We start from the raw sequence: 11,551 nt of genomic DNA, 5'->3' as shown, positions 1-11,551 counted from the left end.
TGGTCAACATGGTGAAACCCTGTCTCTACTAAAAATACAAAACATTAGCTGGGCATGGTGGCGCGTGCCTGTAATCCCAGCTACTGAGGAGGCTGAGGCAGGAGAATTGCCTGAACCCAGGAGGCGGAGGTTGCGGTGAGCCGAGATCGTGCCATTGCACTCCAGCCTGGGTAACAAGAGCGAAACTCCGTCTCAAAAAAAAAAAAAAAAAAGAAAAATAGAAACTTGCTGCAACCCTGGTGTGAGTAGTGACGGTCCACAATAGCTGGACTTGTGTCCTCACCTCACCACAGACTCCACTTTGCTCACCTTCCCCGTGTACCTGTCTGGCTTCTACACAGCCATTTGAGGTTTTAACTCCTGCTCTCACTCAGGTCTTGAGAGATGTGAAGACCATGTTAGCTGTTGGTCTTACCTGTGGCACCTGTTTAGCATAAGGTACTATAAAGATAAGGCACAAAGTGATCCCTGGGGTTGAAGGGCTGTGGGTGGAGATAGAAGGAAAGTGTGGCCGGGCGCGGTGGCTCACGCCTGTAATCCCAGCACTTTGGGAGGCTGAGTCAGGCCGATCACCTGAGGTCAGGAGTTTGAGACCAGCCTGGCCAACATGGCAAAATCCCATCTCTACTAAAAATACAAAAATTAACTAGGCATGGCGGTATGTGCCTGTAGTCCCAGCTACTCGGGATACTGATGCAGGAAGATCGCTTGAACCTGGGAGGCAGAGGTTGCAGTGAGATCGAGCCAATGCACTCCAGCCTGGATGACAGAGGGAGACTCTGTCTCTAAAAAAATAAATAAAATAATAATGCAGACCAGTGAAAGAAAGAAATGGTGAGAAAACATGGAAGAGAGAAGACATAATTATTGATTTTGTATATGATGTAGACAATGTTTTGGGGGAATTCCAGTGTTCATGGGGAATGCAGGGGGAGTGGCTGAAGTTAAGATTATTTTTATTTTTTAGGGATGGGATCTTGCTTTGCCGCCCAGGTTGGAATGCAGTGGCAAAATCATAGCTCATTGCAGCCTTGAACTCTTGAGCTCAAGTGATCCTCGCACCTCAGCCTCCCAAGTACCTAGAACCACAGGTGTGTGCCACCACACCTATTTTTTTTATTTTTATTTTTGAGATAGAGTCTCACTCTGTTGCCCAGGCTGGAGTGCAGTGGTGTGATCTCAGTTCGCGGCAGCCTCCACCTCCCAGGTTTAAGCAATTCTCAGCCTCCCAGGTAGATGGGATTATAGGCACCCGCCACCACGCCTGGCTAATTTTTGTATTTTTAGTAGAGACGAGGTTTCACCATGTTGGCCAGGATGGTCTCGATTTCCTGACCTTGTGATCCACCCACCTTGGCCTCCCAAAGTGCTGGATTACAGGCGTGAACCACTGCACTTGGTTTTTTTTTTCTTTTTTATAGAGATGGGGTTGGGGGTCTTCCTATGTTTCCCAGGTTGGCGTGGAATCCTGGCCTCAAGCAATCTGCCCACCTCAGTTTCCCAAAGTGCTGGGATTATAGGTGTGAGACATGTGCCCCAGCCTAAGATTAGATGGGTATGCGTAGGGGAGACTCACCATTAGATTGTATTAATCAGGGTTCTCCAGAGAAGCAGAAACAATTAGATGTGTATATGTATATGTGTACACAGAGAGAGAGAGAGAGAGGGAGACTGATTTATTTTAAGGAATTGGCTTAAACAACAGAAATTTATTTTCTTTTTTTTTTTTTTTTTTTGGGGACGGAGTTTCTCTCTATTACCCAGGGTGGAGTGCAGTGGTGGGACATCTGCTCACTGCAGCCTCTGCCTCCTGGGTTCAAGGGATTCTCTTGCCTCAGCCTCCGGAATAGCTGGGATTACAGGCAGGCACCAGCACACCTGGATAATTTTTTTATTTTTAGTAGAGATGGAGTTTCACCATGTTGGCCAGGCTGGTCTTGAACTCTTGACCTCAGGTGATTGGCCTGCCTCGACCTTCCAAAGTGCTGGGATTACAGGTGTGAGCCACAGTGTCCGGCCAGCATGGCATTTTTTCTGAGGGCCTCTCCGTGGCTTGCAGATGGCCTTCCTCCAATATATTCACATGGCCTTCCCTCTGTGTTTCTCTGTGCATATCTTCTTGAAAGCTGCCTAAATGGGAAGAAAAAAACTAATCTTGAAGCAGTATTTTTTTTAAACTGAGGGTCACAGTCCGTTATAGGTCACAAAATCAACTTAATGAGTTTCAACCAGCATAAGTAAGTACATCACTATATAAAGGTAATATTGTTTTGTAAAACTTTTTTTGCTCTAGCTATGTAAACAAAAATACTGGAGATCAGTCAAAGTTTGAAGCCATTGTAGTCAAGAGGGGAAAGAATGGATCGATGTTGGCAGATTAAGGGGCAGCTGGTGGTGATATCTGAGATGAGGCTTCTGTGTCCTCTTTCCTTAGCTTTAGAAAAGTTAGCTTGGTGTTTTGGGAAGCTCACAGGTAGGCACTAGAATGAACATTCTGTTCCTAGCCCTGTTATTACTGTCTGTGTGATTTTTGGCTAATTAACCTTTCTGAGTCTCAGTTTCTCCATCTGAAAAATGGTAACACTAATATCACTCATTTCACAGGGCTGTTGTGCTCAATGGACTATGATTTACTCCCAGCTAATGGCCCCATCTTATTCATGTTACTACAGTATTTCTAGTGGTTCCCATATCCCTGCTTCCTGCCAGGAAAGAGGAAAAAGGGAATTTGCCTGTAGCATTTACTGTGTCAGCTGGGCACTCAGCATGATTTGGCTGAACATGGAATTCCAAATTCCCAATTTCAAATGGGAATTTACAGTGGTGGTCTGTAAAAGTTCTGACATCCTGTTGCAGCAGGTTTCTTTCCCTTCCTTCCCTCTCTCCCTCCCTTCTTCCTTCCTTCCTTTACAGAGTTTTGCTCTTGCCACCCAGGCTGGAGTGCAATGGTGCAATCTCAGCCCATGGCAACCTCCACCTCCCAGGTTCAAGCAATTCTCCTGCCTCAGCCTCCCAAGTAGCTGGGATTACAGGCATGTGCCAACACGCCAAGCTAAGTTTTGTATTTTTAGTAGAGACAGGGTTTCACCATGTTGGCCAGACTGGCCTCTGTCTCCTTACCTCAGGTGATCCCACCTCGGCCTTCCAAAGCGCTGGGATTACAGGAGTGAGCCACTGCGCCTGGCTGCAGTTTTCATTCTATTGGAAGGCTTTCATCCAAGATGCAGGCAATTCCAAATATTCCAGCTATCCAAGGCCATTGAGCATGCTGCCAGGGGCCCCTCAGCCCAGAGACCCAAATTAGGGATGCTGGTGCTGCTGCTGCAGGATGAACCCGCAACATGAATTTCCCTCTCATTCTCGCAGCTTCTCTAAGCAGTTCACACGATTGCTCCTTGGGAGTCCAGGGCTTCTAAAGTTGCCCAACCGGAATGGGAAGAAACACGCCCTGAAGCCCTGGTGTGGCTAACTCTGCCCCTCCCAATCCCTGTGGGCAGGGCTGGCAGCACCGTGGGAATGTCCCACTTGTCAGCGCCTGAACCCGACAAGGGTCTAGCCCTTTGAGCCCCACACCCAAGTAAACCAAAGCCCAGGACTGAGGGTGCAGTTACCCTGGATCTCATTTGGCTGAATCAGCAGAAAAGGGGTTCCAGGACTGGAAAGGAAGAGCAGATGGGAGGAGAAAGAGGTATTTATTAGTTACCACGTGGCTCCCACGACCCAGACCCAGCTTCCCAGGGACAAAAGCCCAGAAATGAGCACTTTGCCAGGCTGTGAGCTGTTTCCCAAGGGCAGCCCCAACAGCTGTGCGTAGGGCAGAATAGGGAGCGCAGAAGTCCCCCATAAGGGACCAGCTCAGGAGAAGTTGATAGCATACGAGGAGTTGCTGGTTCCCGGGAATTAAGGAGGGCAGGGAATCGCGGAGGATGCGTTTATCTCACCTATGGTTCCCACCTATTGTGGAGGCTCCCTCAACACTGTTCCGAGCCTCCTTCCTGCTTCATGTGGTCAACCAGATTCTTCTCTTTGTCCAGCCCAAAGCTTCATCCGCAGCCAATCGGAGCCACGGAAACTCAACGCCATTTACCCTCCCCTTCTACAAATATTTGTGGAGTGTCTGCCACGTGCCTGGTGCCAAGGAGACAGACATTACTCCTTCCCTCTACAGGCTTACAATCTGGCGGGAGAGGAACAAGTATGGGGACAGTGCAGGGACACCGCGGAAAAAAAGACAAATACTGAGTTATAAGTGTGGTAATAGGGGGCAGTAACAAGACGTTGTGGGAATACACAAAATAAAACAAGGGGGCCAAATCGCGAGGGTTTGTGGGTTTCACAGGGAACATCTGACAGCAAACATTCCAGGGTACGACGGAGAGGTGGTGAGGAGAGATGATGGCATTGAATTGGCGAGATGAGCTGAGATGAACTGCGAAGAGGACGAGGGAAAGCTAGTGCCCTGGAGATTGGGGGAGACGAGGGGATCCACCGGGCTGGGAGGGTAAGGGTGGTGTAGAAGGGAGGCAGCGAGAGCAAGGCAGACGCCGGAGGCCAGGGCGGAAGGGAGGCGCACGGACGACACCGGGAGCTCTGGAAAGTTGTCAGAGGCGGCGAGGGGGTGGGGAGCGGGCCCTACACGTGCGCTACGTGCAGCGCCGGCCGCTGGGGAGCCCGGCCTGCCCCCCTCATCCCCGAACCAGTCCCAGGGCGGTTGCACGGCTCCAGGGGGAGGGAAAGGAGGATGTCCCCCCAAGTTTGCAATCCGGGAGCGTGGTCTCCCCAATGCGGCTACCGGAAGGAAGGCGGGAGCGCCTCATCACCAGGCGGGTGGATCTAGGGGAGGAGGCTGCTGATCTGGGGGCGCAGGCTGGGGAGTGGGGTGCAGCCGGTTGGGGACGTGAGGTGTGGGAGCTGGATGGACAGGATGAGGATGGAGACACCTAGGGATGTGTCCAGAGAATCTGGCGCTGCACATATGGGGGCGGTTTGGGGGACGGAGGCCCGGGCGGGGGCGGAGTGTCCTAGAGTAAGGAGGGGGTTCCTGGAGACGTGGCACTCGGAGCAGGGCTGGGTTCCGCTCCGGCCGCCTGGGCTGCAGCCCCGCTTTGCCCTGGGAACCCGAACCTGACCCCGCCCAGGCCTCGCTCCCAGCACTCTGGGAGCTCCGGCCCGGCACCTCCAGGATGGGGTTGCCTAGGTCCGGCCTCTGGGGTGTCCAGCCTGCCCCAGACTAGACAATGCGGCCCTGGCCCCGCCCCCGGGGGCTGACGCTCCCGACCGCCGGCCAATCAGCGCCCGTGGCTAGGCTCTTTAAAAAAAGAAGGGCCGGCGCGGTGTGGCTGTCAGCTGGGAGGGATCCCTCCGCCCATGTAAACATCATAAAGGGCATGGGGAGCGTCTGCTGCGGGCGGGGGAGCGGCTGCCTTCCCGGAGAGTCTTCTCGGTCCCTAGGTCCCCCTCTAGACGCCGGCAACCGCCCCCTCCCTTAACGTCACACCGGGTCCGTTGGGAGCCAAACAGCTTCGGCCTGATCTGGGAGCAATAGAATCTCATCATTTAGGGTGACTACCGGAAATGGAGGAAGCCGGAGTGGGAGACCTTGAGAGTTAGGAGCGAGAGGGAATCGTAGGACGCAGCTGATAATTGGGAAAGATTTTCTTAGGCTTGTTCTTTCCGTGTACCTCGGTTAAATAATAGTCATAACTCATATGTGTCTAGAATTTTTCTCAAAGTTATGCCTACCTGGCTTGTAGGATACCAACGTTAAGGGTGAAAGTAGTCAACGCTTTCCCGAGAGAGCACATCACAAGACATAATCTTCATCAAGACCCGCAGAGGCACAGAATGCCCACCAAAGAGCCATCTTCTACCCAACTTTTTATTTGGAATTATCAAATCTTCAGTAAAGTTAAATTTGCAGCAAAATCCTCTATACCCACTACCTAGATTGCATTATAACTTGCCACATTGCATATCTATCTTGCACTGATAATTCTAATAGTGTGCTAGGTGTCCCCTGAGCTTGATTCTCCATTATCATGGGGAACAAGAAAGGCTCCAGGTCCCAAAGCCCTAGAGAGCTAAGGACTACGTTTTCCCAGGACCACTGTGAACTCTTTCCGGGCCAGGTATCTCTGGGGAAAAAGTTTGTTGAAGGGGAGGCGGTTTTCCTTTCTCCCGCATGCCCTTCCCCCTTTTTAATTGAAGACTTCTTAAGGATGAGATTTCCTTCTACTAGGTGAATCTGAAAGCAGAACTAAGATCTTGACAAACAGACCTTGCATAGGTTTGGCTGCTTTCTGGATGAAAGAGGTCGTGTCAATGTTGATGTTCTACTGTTTGAGCTTCCTCTCCTTTTCTGAGGCTGGACACCCCCCACTCACCCACGACCCCCGCCAAAAAAAAAGGCGCCTCAAAAGTGTTCATATCTCTTGAAGTTCGTTCGTTAACCTCTCTTTGCCTCCGTTGCCTGCTCTGCAAAATGAGGGTAATATCGTACCGACTCAATATGGGGGTTGTGAGGACTCAGAACAGTGCTTTACACACAGCATTAAACAGCGGCTATCACCCGTGTGCAAATAGCTCCCAGATTTATATCTCCAATTCTGATCTCGCCCCTTCAAATTTATACCCTTCAGCCCGTTGAAGGATGCTGTATGTATCAGAGACACCTCAAACACAACATGTCCAGAAATGAACACAGTATCTTTTTCCCTTGAATAACTCGCCTTGTGTAAATAATTGGGTTGAATGTCTCAGCAATGCCATCGAGCTAGCTTCTACTCAGGCAGGTACGTCAGACACCTGAATCTTAATACCTCATCTTCCCTCCTCAATCTGTCACTAGGTCCTAATTTTATTTCCTACCTTTCCATCCCTTGCTCATAATCATCAGCACCACTGCCTTAATTTAGGTCCTATAATTTCTTGTCTGGATTATTTCAAGACTCTTTTGCCCCTCTCAAGTCTGACCTTGTCATAGATTGTGGAGGACTGTTTTCCCTGCAACATCTCCACCTCCCAATAAATAGTCTCCATCACTTATTAGCCATACGCACTTTGGCAAATTGCTTAATCTACCTATGCCTCACTTTCCTTATTTGTAAATTGGAAATAAGGGTACCTACCTCATAGGGTTGTGTGATTAATCATGCAACAGAACAGTGCCTAGGATACGAAAGTGCTCAGAAGTGTTACATTATCATTATAATTACTATTATTGCCTTCTCACGAACATACTGTTTGTATGTTAAGCTGTTATCTCTACTGGAAAATTCTTCTCCATTTCTAATACTCTTTCCAAAACCCCCTCCTGGGTTTTACTGCACCCACCACTGTGTACTGACATGATTGAATGATTGGCTTATGGGACTGAGCCTTTCTACCAGACTTAACTTCTTCAGGGCCGGAACTCTGATACGTAGTAAGTGGTCAATAAAAGTTGGCTCAACTGAAACCCTAAGGATAAACTCCAGCCACCGCGAAAGGCGCGGCCCCGCCCGATTCTGGGGCGGGGGGGGGGGGCCCTGCGCGGAGGGGGGGGGGGGGGGGGGGGCCCGGGGGGGGGGGTGGGCGGGGGGGGGTGGGGCGGGACTCTTTTTCCTCGCCGTGGCGGCGGAGGCGCACGGCGTGGGCTTGCGGCGAGACGTCGTCGTCGGAGGCTGAAAAAGCCCAAGGTGCTGCCGTTGCCCGTACAACTCGGACTTGCTGTCGCCCGAGCTGCGTCTGCACGGGTCTCGGACCGAGCGGAGCCCGCAGTCTCGGTCCCAGAGCCCACCCTGCTCTCGGTCCTGCCCTGCCTGCGGTGATGGAGCCGGCCACCGCGCTGCACCCGGGCCCGCGCCCGGCGCTGCCCCTCGGGGGCCCGGGCCCGCTGGGCGAGTTCTTGCCTCCCCCCGAGTGCCCGGTCTTCGAGCCCAGCTGGGAAGAGTTCGCGGACCCCTTCGCTTTCATCCACAAGATCCGGCCCATAGCCGAGCAGACTGGGATCTGTAAGGTGCGGCCGCCGCCGGTGAGTCACGCCAGCACCCCGGATCCAGCTCGCGGCTGGGGGAGGGAGCAGGGACGCGCGGGGCCCGGGAGGCCCAAGGCGCGGGGGGTGGGGGAGCCGGTCGCCCCGCCGGCCTGGTCAAGTTTGGGGCTGCTTAGAAGGTCGCATTTGAGGCTGGGGGAGGAAGACGGGGGCTTTTCCAGGGTCGGAGATGAGGAGCGTGGGAGAACCAGGGGCTTCGGCGGTGCCACTGGAGGGCCGGGTCGCCGCGGGGCTCTGGCGGCCGGGAGCGCGGCCGGGGCTGGGGATTCGGGTTCGGTTCCGGATGGAGTGATGGCAGGAGCCGGGGGTGGTGGCGGGGGAGTTCCCTCACGGAGCTCGGCGGAGGCGCGGGCTGGAGGGGAGGACTGTGGGCCCGGCGAGGCTCGGCAGGCTGGTCCTCGCCTCCGCTCCCGGGGTGCGGGGGTGTGTGATGGGGTGGGGGTGGGGGTGGGGGACTTGCGAGTTGTCGTGCGAGGAGGAAAGTTTTCAATATGGCGGCGGGAGCCCCTGGTCCTTTGTGTGGTGGCGGCGTCGGCCCGGAGCGGCCCTCACCTGGGCGCCCCACCCTCCAGACCAGGGCACCCCTCCACCGCCTGGTCCCTGGGCCTCCAGGTGTCCCCCGGGCCGGGGTCAAGAAGGGGGCGGCCATCGCTGGCTGGGGGCGGGGAGAAGCCGCGGGTCTGGCCCCGGAGCGGATGTGTTGTGGGGGGCATTAGTGTCTGGGGGACACTTTTGGGGCGGCGGGGGCGGGACGGGCGGCGGTGGGCCCCGATGCCCGCCCGCGCTCCGGAACGCGCACACACCCAGCTTCTTCTGGCCCAGCCGCTGGGCTCCCGGGGGAGGCCTGGGCTGTGCTGGTGGGGACGGGGTCGGGGCGAGGCCGTGTTTGTAGGGGAATGTCAGACGAAGAGACCTCCGAAGATTTCGTGCTCGTTTCCCCCGGCCCTCAGCCTCCTGGCGCTGAAAGGCAGTCACCCACCGCAGCCCTTCCAGCCCTGTCTGCAGCGACTCGGACCTGGGGGCAGTGAGTGAGGGGTGGGTGTTGCTGAAACCATCCCTAACGGCTCCAACGTTCGCTGAGGAGAGCCCGGCCAACTCCTTCCCCCGTGGCCGGAACTGGGTGCGCTCCTACACCTCTGGGTTTTGCCCACCTTTCGGGATGGTCTGAGTCCGAGTTGGCCTAAGCGGCGGTTGGACGGGCTGGGGCCGTTGGGAAGGGGGTTTAACTGCCTTTCCTACTGTTTCAGAATCTTCTCCCCACTCTCCTCCCCCCGCCCCCCTCTCCGAAGTGGAGGAAGACCCCCTCCCATCCCTTTCTCCCTTAAGCATGCTCTTTGTAATGACATTCTGAGTTGTAGGGATTCTGTTTGTAATCGTTATGTTTTGGGAAGCTGTTTTCAAGGGAGATCCCTGAAAATAAGGCTTCTTATCCCAACCCTTCCCCACCCCAAATTAAAACATGGACACCTACTTTAGTTTTTCTTAAGCAAGTTTGAAAATGGAGGTGAAATATATGCTTCAGAAAATAACTGGCCAGGGAATATGAGGGAAATATTTGAAAATAGATCAATTTCTTACAGTGAAGTAGGCAAGGCTGATTCTTGCTGCTTGCGGGAAGTACGTTTTTTTAGTGTAAAGAGGCCTGCAGAAGTTTTAACAGGGCTGGTTGGAGCTAAGGTTTTAATTCTTGAGTAATAGGTCATGTTTCACACAGTAGCAATGTTGCTTTATGTCACATGCTAGGAAGGGTGAACATGAATATTGCACATTTGCATTAATGGGATTTTATTCAGAATTTGGGTAACTTGACTAAGTTCTTAGTAACCAAAATGAGGGGAGTCAGGTTCCTGGGAGGTGTCCTCCATGTTGGTATTGTGGTGTACCAGGGCTGGGGTAAATCCTTTATCTTGCTTTCTTGTTCTTTGCCTTTTAGAGGGCCCTTTTCCTGAAAAGATAGTATTGCTCTGGTTAGGCTTGGCTACCCATTTCCTCATCTTGGCTAGAATATTAATGGTAATCTTTGCAAAACGTGAATTGCCTTTTTCCCACTCTGAATGTCAGACAGACATGATGGCCACCATTTTGTATTGAGAGTACTACATAGTACAGCCTGAGGAAAGGGGTTAAAGAGGCACCAATAATCTGCAAATACAACCAGTGCTCTGTTTTGGAGACCTCCTTTGTGTGGAGGGGGCTTGCTTCCTCCTTTGTTTAACAAACTCCTATGCCAAATGGAAAGAGTTTGGGAGTATTTGTTGTTGATAAAACCACAAAAAGGGAAATCTTTCCAGAAGTTGTGCTCTTGAAGAGGGGTCTTGTTGGAACAAAGGCTTCTTAAGAGATGTAAACAGTCTTTGTTTTAGAAACTGTTTTGTTTTTAGGAAAGCTAACTGTGAACAAGTGGTTTCATATAGTTGTTATATAGCAACAAAAAAAAGATATGAAATATTTTCCATGATGATAGCTGTATAATGTCTGCATTTCTGGAGGATTTTTGTTAACTGAGTTTTTGGAACACAAATGGTATATTAAAAGGGGAATTGGGACTATTGGTATTTTACTTGTTAGAAGGTAAGGGGAAGTATAAAACATTTCTGTCTCCTTTTGTTCTTACCTTTGTAGCTTTACCAGTGGTACTTAGTATAGCTTCAGTTTATAGCTGCTTTCCCAGTGAGGCTCCCAAACTGCTTTGCTTCTGAAAACTTAGGGTGCTTACATTATTTCGTACGTGACAGCTTAGGGATTTTCAGAAATTTGAAAATATAGTAAGCTAAATGTGAGAAAACGTAATTAAGTCAAGAAGACTATACTTCAACTCTGAGTTTGAAGTTTAATACAAACCTTTGGTTTAATAAATTATATCAACTGTGTAGGATAGCTAGGCTTGTTTTCTGGACTGAGACCTTCTTAAATTTACAATTAATCTGGCTTCTGGTTTTGTCACCTTTAAAATGCAAATTTTAATTTCTTCCTCAATACTGTACTTAAGATGTCTGTTTAAGGACAAATGATATTTTCCATATCACTTTGCGTTATTTGGAGATGAATAATTTTAAATGTGTAACTGTTAGGCAGAAAAATAGTTGGCTGCTCAGTAAATACTTTGTCTCTCAAATTTTGATAGGAATATGACCTTATCTTGCTTTCAAATGTCTAACATTTGGCCATAGATATCACAGATTTTTTCATTATGTCCAGAAAAGGTTTAAATCAAACCCCAGAGGGCACAAGAGACAAAAATTTTTCAGCTTTAACTTCTTTTTTTTTTTTTTTTTGTTTTTTTGAGACGGAGTTTCGCTCTTGTTACCCAGGCTGGAGTGCGATGGCACGATCTCGGCTCACCGCAACCTCCGCCTCCTGGGTTCAGGCAATTCTCCTGCCCCAGCCTCCTGAGTCGCTGGGATTACAGGCACGCGCCACCATGCCCAGCTAATTTTTTGTATTTTTAGTAGAGACGGGGTTTCACCATGTTGACCAGGATGGTCTTGATCTCTTGACCTCGTGATCCACCCTCCTCGG

General features: G+C 51.2%; 1 long non-coding RNA gene across 1 annotated transcript; it reads right to left on the bottom strand.

Moving 5' to 3' along the window:
• Window positions 1-4,239: 4,239 nt before the first annotated feature.
• On the bottom strand, window positions 4,240-5,216 carry LOC116545974. Its single transcript, XR_004266539.1, has 2 exons — window positions 4,793-5,216; window positions 4,240-4,590 (listed from the first exon to the last, which is right to left on the bottom strand). It is a non-coding gene; the product is annotated as an uncharacterized LOC116545974 (long non-coding RNA).
• Window positions 5,217-11,551: the final 6,335 nt, after the last annotated feature.

Source organism: Sapajus apella, unplaced genomic scaffold (genome assembly GCF_009761245.1).
Source record: "Sapajus apella isolate SASKATOON/1434 unplaced genomic scaffold, GSC_monkey_1.0 scaffold467, whole genome shotgun sequence".
Lineage (NCBI taxonomy): Eukaryota > Metazoa > Chordata > Mammalia > Primates > Cebidae > Sapajus > Sapajus apella.
The sequence above is the reverse complement of the archived record's forward strand: the minus strand, read 5'-3'. Positions and strand labels throughout refer to the sequence as shown.